Below are 19,491 nucleotides of genomic sequence, written 5' to 3'. Positions count from 1 at the left end.
ACCGATGACAATTTATAATTAGAAAACCCGTCAGCTACGTTTTAGCAATTTGCGAACCGGACCATGAGCTAAAACTAAAAGGAAGTGGAAGCCCACTTCCCAAGGGGCTCACGGTTTGGCCGGTTGAGAGAGAACAAAAGAGAGGTTCTCCTCTCTTTTGTAACCTAATTGATTTCACACAAAATTTTAGGGTTTTGAGAAAATTGCCTCTCAAAATTCGGATCTCACATCAAACGAAAACTCACAAAACAATCCTCTCGATATTGCAAGGAAATTAGAGGATTCATTCTAGCACAAGGGCATTTCTCAGACGATCTTGGGTGCATCATTTAGGAGGAGATCTACTTTGATCTCTCATTGCCAATTTGCACTAGGACCGAAGGTTAATTCGTAATCTTTATCGTCTCATTGTTGTTTTTCGTTTATGACTATAAATTGCATATAAAATTTGCGTTATAATCCTATAATTAAAGGGTTTTATACGGATATTACCCTTCAGGCGGAAACCTAGACCGCGCTAATAAGAATAACAGTTTTCGTCGTAAACCGTTCTTATTATAATGTGACAACGGTTGTATAACAAACCGTTATCAAAAAAGTTTAACGGTTTCCATAAACTCGTTATATAATCACCCTTATCAACGGTTGTTAGACAACCGTTAGCAGTTTAAGAAAACGGTGTTTCGAAAACCGTTACGAAATTAAGACTAGCAACGATTTTTGGTACCCGTTGTTATGTTTGAAGGAAATGTAGATTCATATACATACTTAACATACTCATATATGTCTAAATAATTTGTCATAAAATTAAATGTGGATTTTATGCATGCAAACGATATAAAAATAAGATAAGAAAACATTTTCTCACCATAAAGATTTCGGTCATAATGGGCACTAACAAGATCTCCTTCTTGTTAGTTCTTGAGCTTTCCATTAATGGATGAACATTCTTGACTTCAAATTAGAAGCCCTCCAATTAGTAGCACCCAAGACAATCCCTTAATCCCACAAATAAACATGTACTAGATGTTTGTATTGTAGTTTACCTTAAAATCTATTACTAATACTCATATACTACTTCTAGTAATCTTAGTAATTTATATGAACAATTTAGATTAAAATCTCATCCTTTTTGATGAAGATAGAAGAGAGAGAAGAGAGGAAATTCTACATGAACATCTTGCATGTATTATGAATGGTAGTGTATAGAAAAATAAATCAACCAACACTAACAAAAGGAGGGAGTGTCACGGTTGGAATTGGCCAACATTGGCATCATTTCTTTTTCTTTTACTCTTCTCAAAATAGTAGGTGTGTAAGAGGTGTAAGACTAGTAGTAGGTAGGCATCATTATGTTTGTTTTATCAAATAAAATAAAACAACCAAAACCCACTAACACACCCACATTTTCGGTCCATTACTTAAAATGGACTACCATTTTATTTTGTCAATTTGTCATTTGTCACACAATATGTCACATGTAGTATGATACATGTTATTAATCAATTTAATGCATATTTATCACATAAATATCATTTCATGAATTAATTAAATTACATACAACAAATTGACAAGTGATACTTGATCACATAAATAAAATGGGTCATATAGTTATAATTCACAACTTCTTGTAATTATAATTAACCATTCATTCTTATCTTTATTGTTTCTCAAACAATAAATAATTTTAGCAACAAAGCATTTTATTACTAAAATTAAATCTTATTTAATCCCATTACAATAAGATATCAATATTCTCTTTCTCACAAATCGAATTGTTCAATTTTAAGGAATTAATTAATCAGACGGTATACAACTAATTAACCTTTTTTTAATTAAGGGAATCGTCCTTTAGGTGTGACCTCAAGGGATCAACTGATCACCACCGTCGCACGACAAGTAATGTCAAACTCTAGCCACCAATCATTACCGATATGTGTGGACCAGTTGACTATATATATGTAATGTATCATCCCTTCCGTATTCTTGAAATGAGATTTAATAATGATATTTAAATCATGTGATCGCACTATTGTTGAGGACACATTTCCCAACAATCTCCCACTTGTCCTCGACAAGTGTGCGTCACCAATTCTCTTGTCCTATTACTATCTCCCACTCAATGCAAGGTGTCTTTCGGGTCGTACTTGCAAGTGATCATATCGAGAGTGGTTTCCTCGATCTGGAGAATAACTGATTGACCGGATTTATCCACTCTGGATACCTTCCGAGCGTGGCCACGCATTTCCAGTTCATTACTCCTCGAGTGGCCCTGAGATATTGTTTTAACCCTGACAAGGGGATGGACAATTCTTATCGCACTCATTCCCTTCGACTAGCCACACCATCATAACCCAAAATATGCCCATTTGACCCCATTTACGAAGGTCGTAGTAACACAAATCAAAGTTAATCTGAAACTGTGCCATCTTAGGTGAATAGTCTTTAGTCAAAAGAATCGACTCATTAGAATACTATAGCAGCTCTCGCCACGACCAGGCTATATAAATTTGCCAGAACTCTATAAGCGGTCTTTGCCCGACAAAGTGTTCCTATGATGCCTATGTGATCGATTAGTCATCTCACATGACTCTATGGCACTTGAACTTGCCATCAATCGCATCACACTCTAGTCACTTCGAGACGTCACCTCATACAAGTGACTATGGGCGAATACAATGCTAATCCGTGTTCACTTTAACGGGGTTCAATGTTGTCTTTACAACCCGTTTGGATGTAACAAAGCATAATAAAAGAGTTTTAAAGTAAAACTCGAACGACAAATGTGATTATCACATATGAATAGTCAATGCCTGATTACTATTTCATGTTCTATAATCTAATTTGATCTTGTATGTAGTTGTTCATTTCAATTCAATTGAAATGACATGACTCATCATGTTTAGCCTTTGAGAAGGCTTTGGTTAGTAGGTTTTATCAATTTCTTTTACCTTACTCAACCCTACTACATATTCGTTTTCCTTTGTAATGTATACATTTGCATCACAACACTTTCTGAGTACGTGTCGAGATCCAATCAAGACATAAGCCCTCTTAGCCTAAGAATAGCTCCCACTGTTTTCACAGTGTGCGGGACTCATCCTCTTGCACATCTCATGATTGCAAGTGTACTCAATTTCCGTTATATATATCTCTCATTGTTCTTTATTGCCTAGAACGATTCTAGAAAATCTACTTCTTATCATAGCCACAATGGTATCTTAACCATCCTAATGTGTTTTGATTATGGTTTTGTCGGAAACCATGCGCAACCTCAATTGTCAATTGTCACTTGTGTAACACCCTTACACAAAATTGCATCATAAACACTTTGCTTTACTTCCTTAATGCTTCTGCAAGCACTTAAGGGTAATCTTTATATACTAGGTAAAGATTACTTAAATTCGATTTTGAAAACAATTCATCATACTCAAAGTATATGAAGTGTTATACATCATTACTCATTTAATTGATCCGGCAGCGGAAGCAAATGGAATCAATTAAGTACGTTCAATTTAATTGAACTAGTCATGAATCTTATCAACATAATACTTCTTACTCGACGCTAATATCATGTGGATTTATCTTCATAAATCCGGATATTCAAGATGTATTATAATACTCCAAAAGTCTTAAATCATTCTTGATGATCAATATGTCATCCACATATCGGACTAATTAAAATTTCCGTAACTCCCACTAAACTCCATGTATAAACACAACTTCTCGACTTATCGAGAAATGTTTTATCACATGATCCAAAATGTTGATTCCAACTCATTGATGTCCTACTTAAGACCCTCTCTTAAGTTTCACATTATCTTAGGATTGCAAGAATCTAATAAACTCATGACATGTATTGAATACATTCCTTCTATTGAAGAAGTGGGTTTTAGATTCACTCGCTATGTATTTCATAACCTCATAATGAAACACAATCCCTAAGAAGATCCAAATAGACTTAAGCATTTCAATTAGTGCAAAACCCTTTGCGACCAATCTTGCTTTGAAATCTCTCTTTATTAGTGCAAAACCCTTTGCAACTAATCAAGCCTTGAAATTTCGGATTTTCATGGCTCTAAGCCTTATATTGAGTTGTGACTTAAACACTCTTATGTAAGTCATATGTTTATTACTTTCTAGAAGTAATCAATTTGAATCAAACGATTTCTTTGTAAGTTATAAGCTCTTTACTTTCTTTAAAAGCGACTGAATTCATCATTTTTAACAAGTGACGAATTTAACCTCCTAGGTTTAAAAGAAACAACTTCTTACACAAAACGTCTCATGTAGTCAAGAAAGACCAGTTTCTTGCGACATAACATTCTTTGTGGCTTTCTTTGTGGCTCTTGAATAATTTCTCCCACTCTGTCTTCTAGAAATAAACTTGTATTTTTAGAAAGACGACTTCACGAGCCGCAAAACCCGTCGTACTCGTGTTAATTGAAGAGGGAAAAATGAGCATTTGTTTCTTTGTGAAAACTTACAACCATGGTACCCTTACCATTTCATATCTCATATGATTCGATTTAGTGGAAAAATAATTTAGACAAAAATGATAAAATCCCCAAAAGGATCAAGTAACTCAAAGTAACTTGATTGAAATCCAAACCATATCGAATAGCGTTTGATTTCTTATCTAATCACACATTATTCCATAATGCGTGCTAAGAGAGATAAACTTGTGATACTATATCACATTTCCTTTGGTTTATATCAAAGTCTTCACTTTGATAATCCCATCACGACTAAATCGTGATTCCTTGAACTCTTTGAAATTCTTCAAAGAATTCTCCTTTTACCTTATTAAGTGAACATATTAGCGTCAACTTAAATCGTTGGTAAAAGAAAATGATCAACCTATTTTGGATCGATGGTATACAACCTCGATTTCCTTTTCATCCAAAAGGCATGAGACATCTTGCTTTGAATACAAGATACGCATATACCATTAACAATCTAATGGTTTCAAGAGTACTCGATAACTCTTTGCGTTCATCATTCCAAAATTTTAAGGTTTAATCTTGGGTTACCAATTTGAGTCTTGTATCATCTTCATGATATATCGTTCTAGTTTGGTTTAGAATATTATCACCTTGATAATGGGCTAGCCATATATCAAATCGTGGTGTAAAGGGGCACAAAAGTGAAACCTCTTTTGTATCATAACAAGTTTGTATTCTAATTTAGAGTTTATGTACTTAATAGTCACAATTAAGCATAACTCCAAACCCAAAACTAGATTTAGTACACAATGACTCTATCTCTCAACTTCATTGTTGCTAGTCGTCATATTCTATTCATCCTATGTATCCAACACAATGATGAAAACCTCCACTGGTTTCTAATATTGACGAAGTAGTATTAGCAAAATTTTATGTTTAATCAAATAAACATTTAAAGAAGAAGGTCCCATTAGATGTCCCACAACTAACTTGTTGATTCTTCAATAATTTGGGTTAGTTTCCTTTTTCGTGTCCAACATTTAAGACAATGGAAACTATATCGGTCGGGATTGATAGGTTTAGTATCGTCATTCTCAACAACTTTACCTTTAACATTACCTTGTATCAATTCCATTATTATCTTTACTTCTTGAACCTCGTTCTCATCTTAACGGTTTAAGAGAATGCTCCCACTCATTTCAATGAGTCTTTGCTTTGAGAAGCAAAATTGAATTTATGAAGATTACTCTTCATTTGTTCGTTTTAGTCTTAAAAACTTTCATTGAAGTGGTTGCGTTATTTTGGTCAATTACGAATTCTTGACAAAACTAATTACCAAAACAATTTTATCGCTTCGATGTACTTAATGCATTTAAGTACATGGAAAAACAATCCATTGCAAGTAGATGTGTTAGTCAAGAATCAAAAACCTGTTTGATAATGAATAACTTTAATCTATACTCTTTACAAGAGATCCTTAGCAATGGTTCATTTGAGGTTTTAGAAGCAAACTCATATTTGTCTTTAGTTACGATATTTTAATGGAGATTTGAAACAAAAAACGAAATGATATCGTATATGAAATGTGGTAAAGAAATAGAACAATATGATAACGGAATAGTGGAAAACAAAACATTTATCGTTATATTAATACTTGTAAATAACAAGTAAAGCATTTACATAGTGACCTCTACCCAACTATGATAAATGATTCCAAGATCCAAATTCATATCAACTTGGGCACGGTAGGGCCGATTCATCCCTTATCAATATAACTCGGTGGATTAACTCTTTAATCGATTCTACTTTTAGAACTCTTGGTCGATAAAATTACATTAACATTTATCTTTAGCCCAAAACACATTCGACAAGGGCACGGTAGGGCCGATACATCCCTTATCAAAAACTTTTGTTGAGTTCAATCCAAATTTCGAATAAATGTGTCCATGATCCAAATCCATATCAACTTGGGCACGGTAGGGCCGATACATCCCTTATCAACATGAATTCGGTGGATTAACATTCATCACCCACTTCCCCTACGTAACAAGGTTTGTACCCGGTAGGGCCGAGTGCACTCCCTCGCGAAATAGGTTTTCATGGTTTCTACTATTTGGTAAGGCTATATCTCAATTGATTGTTTTAGCGAGAGGTCATGTCAATTTATTATCTATCACGTTTTAAGTGAACTAAAGCGGTGAACTACGATAATTCGAATTGACACGGTCGATAAACTCGATAAAATGACAATGCATGTTTAGTTATGGCGATTTAGCAATGCATGTGACATAAAATAAAATGCAAGCATAAAATAAATAAATCCTAGTATGGCCTTTCCTAAAATAGAAAAACTCTTTAACTATTACATATTCGGAAACCAACTCCATTGGTCCCTTGAACTTCGGTTGTGGCACGCATCTCGAGGTAACACCGTCTTTATGTATCGCCATTCTTGAAGAAATCCGTCTTTAGGAACTCCGGAATGAATAAAATTACATAATAAATTACATAATTCCTATTATACATTTGTAACTAAAATAAAATAAATCTATTAAATTACAAAACGGTGATACGAGATCACAATAAAAATTACAACCGAATCGATACTCCCATACATTTCGGGAAATACCAATTAAAATCTAAGGCCATACTAAGTAAAATTACATAATTCAAAATTACATAAATTTAAAATTAAAATTATGACAATCATAAAGAAAAATGCAGCATTATAATATGTATGAACATGCTCAATTTTATGCTAAATCGCCTTTTAAATTGCCAATATCGTATATTACTCGGTTTTTACGGATTTGCGTGATCTCAACATTTTACAATCACAAGAATACATAAACTCATATTTATGCATAAGTTAATTACCCTAACCCTCTTAGGACTCAAAATTTAGTCTTCACTAATAATTTGACCATAATTAACCAATATTTTATTAAATTGTTCATAAATGGTCCAAAATTACAAAAATAAGCTATTAAACTTCAAATAAATCACAAAATTTCAAATAAATTAAAAATTTGAAATTTAAACTCATGAACATTCTGGAAAATTCCAAGACACTCATAATGTTCAAAATCTTAGGTTAAAAATTTGAAATTTTAGGAAAAACAATGTTGCGGTTTATCGATATTTAATAAAATAATCATAAAAACATGGAAAAATTATTTTCATTAACTTTTCAATTTAAGATCTGAAAAATATAATAAAATGCAACATTAGACGTTTTTCCTAAGTCATAGATTATATTTTATTAATTTTCATTAATAATGTCACTATTTATGCCATTTTTCTTCAAAAATTCATAAATCATGCTAAAAGACTTCTTTATAGCCAATTATTTTACACACATCTTGTAAAATTGCATGTGACAACATATAAAATTTCTATGACCAGATTCGAAACTTAACTCATATTAACCTATTTTTCACTTTAAATCCGAATTAAAAATGAAAAATCCATTTTTCGAGCATAAAAACTCATAAAATTATGAAAATTTCCAGATCATCTAAAAATAATATATGTAACAACATATCCAAAAACCAAGTGAAAATTCGAAGTATAGCTAATTTTCGACCAAAAATGACATTTTTACTCATAAAATCACATTTAAATGTCATTATTATTAAATATGAACAATAAAAATCCGAAAAATTAACCAAAAAATCCCAAAACACTTTAGGACCAGAAATATTGACATGCATGTAATGATTTCGTGATATATCATAATAACACAAATTTTACAAGTTTTATTTTGTTATTCTTATAACTCGGAAAAACTTTTAACCAATTTGCATGCAAACAACCGTGGCTCATGATACCGATTGAAGGAAATGTAGATTCATATACATACTTAACATACTCATATATGTCTAAATAATTTGTCATAAAATTAAATGTGGATTTTATGCATGCAAACGATATAAAAATAAGATAAGAAAACATTTTCTCACCATAAAGATTTCGGTCATAATGGGCACTAACAAGATCTCCTTCTTGTTAGTTCTTGAGCTTTCCATTAATGGATGAACATTCTTGACTTCAAATTAGAAGCCCTCCAATTAGTAGCACCCAAGACAATCCCTTAATCCCACAAATAAACATGTACTAGATGTTTGTATTGTAGTTTACCTTAAAATCTATTACTAATACTCATATACTACTTCTAGTAATCTTAGTAATTTATATGAACAATTTAGATTAAAATCTCATCCTTTTTGATGAAGATAGAAGAGAGAGAAGAGAGGAAATTCTACATGAACATCTTGCATGTATTATGAATGGTAGTGTATAGAAAAATAAATCAACCAACACTAACAAAAGGAGGGAGTGTCACGGTTGGAATTGGCCAACATTGGCATCATTTCTTTTTCTTTTACTCTTCTCAAAATAGTAGGTGTGTAAGAGGTGTAAGACTAGTAGTAGGTAGGCATCATTATGTTTGTTTTATCAAATAAAATAAAACAACCAAAACCCACTAACACACCCACATTTTCGGTCCATTACTTAAAATGGACTACCATTTTATTTTGTCAATTTGTCATTTGTCACACAATATGTCACATGTAGTATGATACATGTTATTAATCAATTTAATGCATATTTATCACATAAATATCATTTCATGAATTAATTAAATTACATACAACAAATTGACAAGTGATACTTGATCACATAAATAAAATGGGTCATATAGTTATAATTCACAACTTCTTGTAATTATAATTAACCATTCATTCTTATCTTTATTGTTTCTCAAACAATAAATAATTTTAGCAACAAAGCATTTTATTACTAAAATTAAATCTTATTTAATCCCATTACAATAAGATATCAATATTCTCTTTCTCACAAATCGAATTGTTCAATTTTAAGGAATTAATTAATCTGTATCGGTATACAACTAATTAACCTTTTTTTAATTAAGGGAATCGTCCTTTAGGTGTGACCTCAAGGGATCAACTGATCACCACCGTCGCACGACAGTAATGTCAAACTCTAGCCAGCCAATCATTACCGATATGTGTGGACCAGTTGACTATATATATGTAATGTATCATCCCTTCCGTATTCTTGAAATGAGATTTAATAATGATATTTAAATCATGTGATCGCACTATTGTTGAGGACACATTTCCCAACAATGTTATAGCTAAGGGTTTCTTGAAACCGTTATCATTTGATATTATGATATAACGGTTCCTCTGTAACCGTTGTCATTTATCATTTACGGGTGAAAAATAACCGTTATATACTTTTTTCAATGTAAAATATTCAACCGATGCATGTATGATAAATAATGAACCGTTGCATGCATTGTTTTGTTTGACCATTATTTACTATCCCTCCATTATTATATCCACACATGCATACATATTTTCCTATTAATATATCACTTATAATGTGATCAATTAACCATATTCACCAATTCAACGTTCAATTAATCATAGCAGCCTATAATTTAATTAAAAATATTACACTTCGATCAGCATGTCGTCGTCGTCTTCTACACCCGCCGAATCACAATCACATACGCGCTATGTCCATCATATTACGTGTATTATACAGAACCTTCCAATCAAATATGATAACAGTGGTAAGCTTTTTCGAGAAGTTTTACTTGGATGAGAGATATGCTTCGTCAAGGTGGTTATACGAACATTAAAAAGGTCCACCCAGCTTGGAATAAAGTTCATGATTTTCTTGGTTACGCAATGATCAAGTTTGAAGGTTTTGGGAAGAAGCTGGAATCTTTCCGTCAAGCGAGAAAACTCCAGGCAAGATACGAGGATCATGATGCTGGGAAGAAAAGTTATTATACGGATGATATGTTACAAGCGCAATATTTATGGATTGCAACCGATTGTGACATTAATCTATTAAGAACATATCGGCACTATATTGACAATGTGCCTCGTTCATGGGAGGCAGAGCAAGTGCCTCTTAATAATCCACATATTGAATTCCCAATATTTATCGCAATCGCAGGGGAATTACAAGATGATTATGTTAATTAATTATTATTATTATTCTAATTAATGGTTTTAAAACCGCGCGTCTTTTAATTTCTTGTAATGTATGTGTTTTTCTTGAATAATATATGCGTGGTAGTGTATTTTATTGTCTAATTATTTATTACAAATTACGTAGGTTTAATTTAAAATATTTGTTCATAAGTCGACTTTTACATTAAATTAACACAAAATCTCATTATAGACGGCACATATCCGTCTATAACTAAAGACGGGCCAAATACAATACCATATTCCTAATAGGACAAGCAACAAGTGGGGTGGTGGGGGCCAAAAATGTTACCATTTGAAGTTATTTGACCCGTCTTTAGTTATAGACGGATATATCCGTCTATAGCAAGACTAGCATTCATTAATCATATCACAATATTTCATTCCCATTACACAAATATTTAATCCCCAATGCTGACGGGACAATTTCGGATCCTAAATATGACCCAGCGTCAGTCAATGGCTCATTTTTTACGCCGGCTGAGGCGGGTACAAGCTATAATAAAGATAAGGTAGTGGATTTCCAATCTAAGTCCAAGGATGCCGGTACGAGAGATGTTGAGGAGAGGGCAAAGCTACTTTTGACAGCCCCTTATCCAGAGAGATTAGTGCCGACCAAGGATCAGGTATCATTCAATAAATTTAAAGATGTTATTCGCAGTTTGAATGTGCAAGTACCTTTTCTTGAGTTAGTTAATCAAGTGCCCGCTTATATGAAATTTATGAAGCAATTGTTGACAAAAAAGCGGTCACTTGAACCTGTGCAGTCGGTAGCTTTCACTGAAGAGTCTACCTCTTATTTGATTCACACTGCTCCACATAAGCTAGCTGACCCTGGTAGCTTTTCTGTTCCTTGTAATATTGGTACCTTCTCAATTGAGAAGGCATTATGTGATCTAGTAGCTAGCATTAGTGTCACGCCATTGAGTCTAGCTTGGAAGTTGGGTCTGACCAAGTTTGCAGTTACTAATATGACTGTACAGATGGTTGATCGTTCTACAGTTCAGCCAGTAGGGGTCTTAGAGGATATTCCTGTGCAAATAGGAAAGTTCTTTTTCCCTATTGACTTCATTTTCCTAGATATACCCGAGGATGCTCACATTCCTATCATTTTGGGTAGACCATTTCTGCACACTGCCGGCGCAGTTATTGATGTTGGACTAAGGACACTTACCTTTAAGGTGGGCAAGCAGTCTACTGTTTTTGCCCAAGCTGCTAGGAAGAAAGATGTTATGTGGCCCGTTACTTGCAATGCCATTAAATCTTATGTTGTGATTCCTGCTTTAGTACCTGTACCTATTCCTGCTATGACACCTCCGCCCCAGATTGGGAGCAACAAGGAGGGAAATTCTGCTGTATTGGATGTTTCAGGAACTGGTTTGGGGAAAGAAGAGTTGCTTGTTGCTCCAGCTGTGACAGAGCCCATTGTCCATAGAGGCGGTTTGGGATGTCTGAGTTACGGGACTGATGAGGAGGCCGAGGAGAAAAAGCTAGTCAAAGTTTTGGAGTTTGACTTGGTGTTTGATGAGCCAGATGATGCTCATGTATGGGAAGATGCTAGAGCCGATGATCCGCTGAGCGTCCTAAACTACGGAGTAGAGTGGAGTCATGCTGAGAAGATGGGCACCGTGGAGGGCACTTCATGCAGCCAGAAACCATGGTCGGAGCTATTCCGCAGTCTTCGCGGATGAACTATTTATTTTCTTGAGTTTTAGACAATTTATTGCGTTTTATGACTATTTACTGCTTTGGTTTACGCGAGACTTCGCTTTATTTGGTTTGCATAGGATTTTATAAGACTATAGACTGCTACTTTTGGGTTTGCGCAATTTTGGGCATTGTATTTATGTGCAATTGCAGGTTATTAGACCAACTTAACTCCAATTCATTGAGTTAATTCGAAGAAAACGAAGTCTGCGTAAGGTGAAGCAGTTAATTCGAAGAAAACGAGTTCTGTTCCAGTTCCTTTGGTCGATCGACTACACCCATTGGTCGATCGACCGCCTCTACTGTTGTTCCTGTTGTGGCGATCATTCCCTGCTGTGTTTGGTCATTTTGTGGATCGTGAATGGGAGTTTTAGGGAGTTTTTCTCTCTATCTTTTTCCTCTCACATTCATTTATCGCTTTCTTCTGTTTTATTTCTTTGCGCATTTTTACCGCTCCCTCTTTTTATTCTCGGATAATGCGTGGTATTTTGTCTTTTCAGGTACTTATTGGTAGCACTGCTGGCTACTGAAACCTCCTAGCTCACGCTGGTTTGGGGAGGTTTCCTTTTGCGCTTAAAATCTTGTGAGTTTCCGAGTTCCTTTTCATGTCTTATTTAGTTATTTATCGCAAAAATCCCATTTCCCTTTTGTTTCTTTTATATGATTTTGCACAATGGGGACATTGTGTGATTTGGTTTGGGGAAGGGTTTTGCATCGCATTTGCATTGTTTTTATTACACGTTTATTGCATTTCTGCTTGCATTGTATTTATTTCCTGTATATACAAAATTCAAATTCAAAAACAAATTTTTTTGAAAAAATCTCAAAACTTCAAAAATTTCACGTTTATTTTAGCATGTAGGTCGAGTCGGAACGGTAGTGTTTCAATGATGACATTGCATTTTCAGTTGTGTATGCCTAAGCCGTGCTTAATTGACATGCTATTAGTAGAATCACGTATGCATACCTACGAGTTTTTGTTAAATTACTTCCTGAATTGGAAATTTGACTTTGAGTTTTGGCAAACTACTTCATTTTCTGAGTCTTAGAGCTTTATAACTGGTGTCATCCATGACCAGTTTATTTAGGATGAGAGTAGTTACTCCTTATGAGGCATGTTTCATAAATTTGCATAAACATGAACTTGATCTGCTTAGTATCTGTATGCATTCGTGTTTGTGGTTTGTTGACACATGTGGTAGAGGTATCCCCTTTATTCCGTTTTACCCATGAGCCTCTCATAGCCAAATTGCCTATTTTGTCCCAATTAGTTACAATCTATATTCTATCCTACCCTAGCCGAGCTAGTAAAGGCAGCAATTTTGGGAATGTGTTGTTTGCGGTTTGGTTATTAATTCTCATTATGAAATGTTGGGTGAAAGAATGAAGGAGGAAAAAGAATTGAAAAAGGAAAAGAAAAAGAAGAGAAAAAAGAATAATGAAAACAAAGAATTATGAAACGAAAAAAAAAGTCATATACGGAAAAGTGGAATAATATTATGCTGTGATTTTTGCTCCCTTATTATATTTGTATCCTATGTTGAGTCGACGATATTTTGGTGATTAGTGAGTTGTGTGCATCCAATTGGCACTGTTTTGTATTGATTTATTTTTGAGTTTGAAATTGGGATGTTCCTAAATTTGGTGTTTAGTAGTTTCTAGCTTGGCTTTTAACTCCTCTTATCCAAATTCATCTTAGCCCCTTCTTACCCATTACCTCACAATCCCATATTTATCTCGGCATGTGTCATGGTCTTTAATGGTTGGAATGCATATGTACGGCTGTAGAGATCATTTTCATGTTAGACTGCAAGCATGTTCTTATAGGTCGTAGTTAGGTGAGAGTCATTATAAAATTACTTCTTTCTATCGTATATATATATATATATATATATATATATATATATATATATATATATATATATATATATATATATATATATATATATATATATATATATATATATATTATTCACCGTGCTTTTGTGCGATTTGAGCGGCCCGTCAGAGTCCAATTTGATAAGTCTTTATAGTTGATAATTCAGCAGTTTTTAACAACTTCATAACTCGTTTGCATGATTTATATTGCTATTTGATTGTTAGTGTTGTTGCATTAAATTGGTTTAGGCTATTCGGTTTGCATTTCTCTCTGAATGAAACCGTTCCATTAGGTCCTAAGATCGAGTCTAGTTCTTGCTTGGGGACAAGCAAGGGTTTAGTTTTGAGAAGTTTGATGCGTGTCTATAATATGATGTTTTACATCATTATTTCCACGCATTTTATGTCCATCATTGGTAGCTTATTCTACTATTTGCCCCATTTCGTCCACTTCCGCCTTTTTTGTATAATATTGCAGAAATGTGAAGAATTCAGCGGAAAGCGAGCCGAATCCGTCCCTAAGTGCTTGGCATAGGATTTTATATGAAGATTTGACTCAGGAAATGAACTCGGTGTGCGTAGCAAGGCCTGAAAGATAGATTTGCGAGAGTTTCAGAAGCGGATTACCAGCTAACTTGGTCTATAGACTGACCTACATGGTCTATAGACTGTCAGAATGCTGAACAGATGACTGCAGGAAGAGCAGTCAGTCGATCAACTGAGGTCCATGGTCGATCGACCACATGAGCTGACATGCAAGTTTTATTTTAAGTCAGAAGCTTCTGATATTCTCGACCTTTAGTTGATCGACTGGTTGATATGGTCGATCGACCACTTATGCAATTTGACGAGAATTTAGAAATTTTAACTTAAGCCCATTTGTACTTAGGTTCGGAGAAGGGTTTTACGTGACACTTCTATATAACGTAACTCCTTTCTACTGCTTTACATATATGGATTTTGGGAGAGATTCAGATTCATATACCTAGTTTGTTCTACAGTTTTCATTAGTTTTTCAATAAAGTTCTTCTTTTGCATCCGGATTCGTTTTCTTGCCTTCTTTATTTCTGGTAATTCTTGTTCTAAATTTGAGTTTGCTTTTATTCCTTCTTTATAGATTAGAATTGATTAGTTAAAATCCCTAACACCTAATTCTTTCTTTTATGCGGTTTTATTGTTCATTTAATTTAGTTATGAATTCTGTTGTTTTCATCTTTAGTTTCGTTATCGTTATTAATTCCAGTATGAGTAGCTAAATCTCCCACGCTAAGATGTGAGGGGATCCGTACCGTAGATGGCGTAGTTTAGGTAACCTTGATTCGGGTAATGGTCGATCGACTGACATAGCTGGTCGATCGACTGGCCTCCTGTTAGATTAGCACTATTTCAGTTTACTAATTGCAATATTTGACAAAATCGAATGCATGCGACTAGTTAAATGCCTAGTATTTGACCAACCCACAAGATCGAGAGATAGAGGAGGGAAAATAGATTAATAAATTGAGACGACTAAATTGCTTAGATCAAAAGATAAGTTATTTAGGTTTTAGGAATCACTATTCAGGGCGAGAGCTAGTTTTAGTGAGACTTAGGGACTAGTAGCATAGGCCGAAAGGAGATACTAGTTAACTCGGACCGAGAGCACCTGTTATTTGCCCATCTTACATGATTATTTCAGACTTACCTAGGATTACCGCCATTGCAGCTACAGTGAACCGATCGTCTTAGCCTTCTTTTAATCATTGTTTACATTTCTTTCATTATTTGCTTATTTATCTTATCTTATTAGACTTAAACCAATCCAAAACCACCTACCTCCCTGCGGATCGACCCTTTTACCACTAGCTTCTGTTAGGTCTAATAGGTTTTATAAATTTTATTTTTGGTGCACTCAACGACAGCGCATCAATACACATACGAATAGTACAACGAGAAAATTGCTGAACGGTTGATGATGCCCGAAAGCCTATGGTTTGCCCTATACAATGAGAATCAACATGTATAGTAGTTTATTTTAATGAATCACGATTATATTCATTTATTAACACACGCTTACATGCATGTATATGAACTAAAAGTTCAATTTTCAATATTTCATAGCAAGCATTCGCTGCTAACGGTAATCAGTGTGAAAAAAGGCATAGTGTACTGGATTGACTCTTGCGGACATTCTCCCACTTATAAATTTGTGAAGATGATGACTGAGTAAGTTTACAACCTTACATTATAATGTCAATTGTTATTGTATGATCTTTGAAGACTAGGATCCTTTTAATGTCCCATCAGTATTACGGAGCCAAATGCTAATTATAATTTCCTGTATATATTTATGAATTAGGGTGTTTCAAATAATGGGAGCATCAATTCCAACTTTTGTCAGGATAAAAGTAAGTGTATTCTTAATAATTACTCCTATCATTTAATTTATGTTTATGCGAGAGGTTGATCTAGTTTAGCTTATTTGGATGTAGTATCTGGCTACAAATACCCCTGAATATTCTACTTTGGTTCGTTTTATGTAAATTGCAGGAATAAACCAAAGAGGAGCTAAATCGAGCCTTAATTCGTCCCATTTGCATGCATTTATGGAGAACGAGGAGCCGGAGCTTGGAAATCTAACACTTGGAAGACGCGTGGGCTGGTTTCGGAAGGTGTTTCAATGTCTAACGTGCCTAAATAGCTCGATCGACTACTTTTCTAGTCGATCGAATGCTTTATATATTGAAGGTTACTCGATCGAGCAGTTCTTGTATACAAAAGAGAAGACATCACAAGGAGTTACTCGATCGAGTGGTTTATTTCCACTCGATCGAGAGGTTTGATGCTTAGTTGCTCGATCGAGTGGTTTATTTCCACTCGATCGAGTGGTTTATCCTGTTATAGACTTTTTCCGCCTAGTTTCGTATGGGCTTTTGTAATTAGTCCATAGGTTAGGTTTAGGAGAGGATTTTCGTATGTTAAAAGAACACTAGACTGTGTAACTCCTCTCATTCACTTTTACTCTATCACTGACTACTGTTTCTTGGATTTTTACTCTCTTCTACTCTCTTGCTACTCTCTTGCTACTCGAATTCGGATTTGTATTGGTATTATTCTTCTTCTTTAATTCCCTAATCATATTTACTCTTATTTTGCTATCTTTCTTCTATTATTTCATCATTACTCCGTTCCAATCATTATTAGTTTTGCTATCATGTTTAATTCTCTTTATTTATATGTTGTTGTTGTTGATTCAATGATGATGCGTAGCTAATTCCCTTTTGCTAAGACTAAAGGGGATCCATGATTATGAAAGGATAGTAATCGATTTATTAGGTTAATGCTGGTGTAGTTCTTTCTTGTTAACTGCTGCATTTATCTGTATCTGTTTAATTGAGTCGACGTAATTAGGCATTTATATCATAGTGAACCTTGACCTGGACCGAAAGGTTGGAAAGGGCGAGACTAGTAGCGAACAATAGGGCATTATAGTTAGGGCGAAAGCTAAGCTATTTATGCTTTAGGGCGAATTGAGACCGAAAGGAGATATTCACTACTCCTTAGACCATACTTGCATTGACCTGAGACCTAGATTACTTGACCGAATGATCATGGTGAACCGTCTGTCTTAGCTGCTTTCTCTATCTACTTGATTCCTTTTCTCTGCTTTATTCTCTTTCTTACTCTCTTTAGTTTTAGAACAACACAATTAAAACCCCCAATTTGGTTACCGAGACGAACTTAGACAAAGCTGACATTTTCCCATCTCCCTGTGGAGATCGACCCGACTTCCCTAGCTATATTAGTTAAAGCCAGTTGGTTATTTTTGATAGGTATACGATTGCCCTGTCAAATTTTGGCGCCGTTGCCGGGGAGGTGGCGTAATTTTGTTTCTTTATTTAAGTTTGTTTCTCATCTCAAGGAATTTATTCCTTGAGACTGATCTCGTTTCTGCAAAGTTTTTGATTAGTTTTGCAGATTATTTGTTTGCTTTGTAAAGTCTATTTGCCGAAATGCCTAATATAGCCAACCATTCAGAGCCTAATGTGGATTCGCTTCCAAAAGGTTTCCTATTACCCATTACTGATCCGGGAAACTTTGGAATCCACCCATCTTACTTACAGCTGGTAGAGAGAAATCTCTTTAAGGGGGTACCTGAAGAAGATCCTTGCAGGCATATAGAGCTGTTTACAGAGTATTGCTCTACCATTCCTCTTTCTGCTGGGGTGACACAGGACAAAGTTAAGGGAGCCCTCTTTCCCTTTTCTTTAGCTGATGATGCCCGGGAATGGTTGAGAGATCTAGATAGGGAGGCAGCCGGTGTAACTGACTGGAGTTCCCTTGCTTTGGCCTTTTACAAGCGATATTTCCCACCGCAGCGCACCAATACCTTGAGAGCTCGGATTAGTTCTGTTGATCAACTACCTACTGAAAACTTGGATGGGGCTTGGACTAGATTTAAGAAGCCTGTCCGCTCTGTGCCTCATCACGGGTTCAAACGTTGGTTCCTTTGTACTCTGTTTTACAACGGATTATATCGGAGCCTGAGAGCTATTCTTGATAGTATAGCTAAGGGGAGATTCACGAAGAATGTTGAAGATGACCAAGGGTGGCGTCTCATTGAGGAGATGGCTATTCATGTCTCTGAATATGGAAATCCCCGAGGTAGTGAGCAAGTTAATGAGTTGGCAGCAGCTGCAGTGGAAGGTCCTAGCAAAAGTCTAGGTAATGTGGAGATTACAGAAGCTATAGGCGAGAGTGCACAAGTTTGTTCGATTACTGAGCATGTGGAGCTATGTGGTAGATGTGGCATGGAAGGGCATGACCCTATTGAGTGCCTGACAATTATAGAGCGCGTCCTTGCTTATCAGAAATACAAGCAAGGAGTTCCTTTTTCTCAACTGTATGAAGAAATGAAGAATGTTTATACTCTTTCTACGCCAGCACCACAACCGGTTTCTCCTTCTCCAAATGAGGAAATTGCCGAACTGAAATCCTTGATCTTAACCATAACACAACAGTTTGGTGAGAAGTGCAATAGGAAAGAAACTGTCATAGCGGAATTGAGAGAACAAGTCGCGTAGTTAACACTCGCGAAAGACCAAGCCAACCTTCTGCCGACATGCAAACCAGTTAGTGCAGCGAATCTCCAAGTTGGCCTTACTCATGAGGGGCCAAATGTACCAGAAGACGGGGTTTTGATAGCTGAAGATACCTCGGAAGATGATATGGATGAGTTTTTGGACGAAATCCTTGCTGCGTGTGGTCCAGATACTCGATCGAGTGAAAAATCTACTCGATCGAGTGAAATAATTCTTCCTATCACTCGATCGAGTGATAATTATGGTCGATCGAGAAGTGCACAAATTGCTGATGGTCGATCGAGTGATATTCTTACTCGATCGAGTAACTTTGCGGCAGAAATCACTCGATCGAGTGATAAAAATGCT

This window comes from Silene latifolia, chromosome 11 (genome assembly GCF_048544455.1).
Source record: "Silene latifolia isolate original U9 population chromosome 11, ASM4854445v1, whole genome shotgun sequence".
Lineage (NCBI taxonomy): Eukaryota > Viridiplantae > Streptophyta > Magnoliopsida > Caryophyllales > Caryophyllaceae > Silene > Silene latifolia.
The sequence above is the reverse complement of the archived record's forward strand: the minus strand, read 5'-3'. Positions refer to the sequence as shown.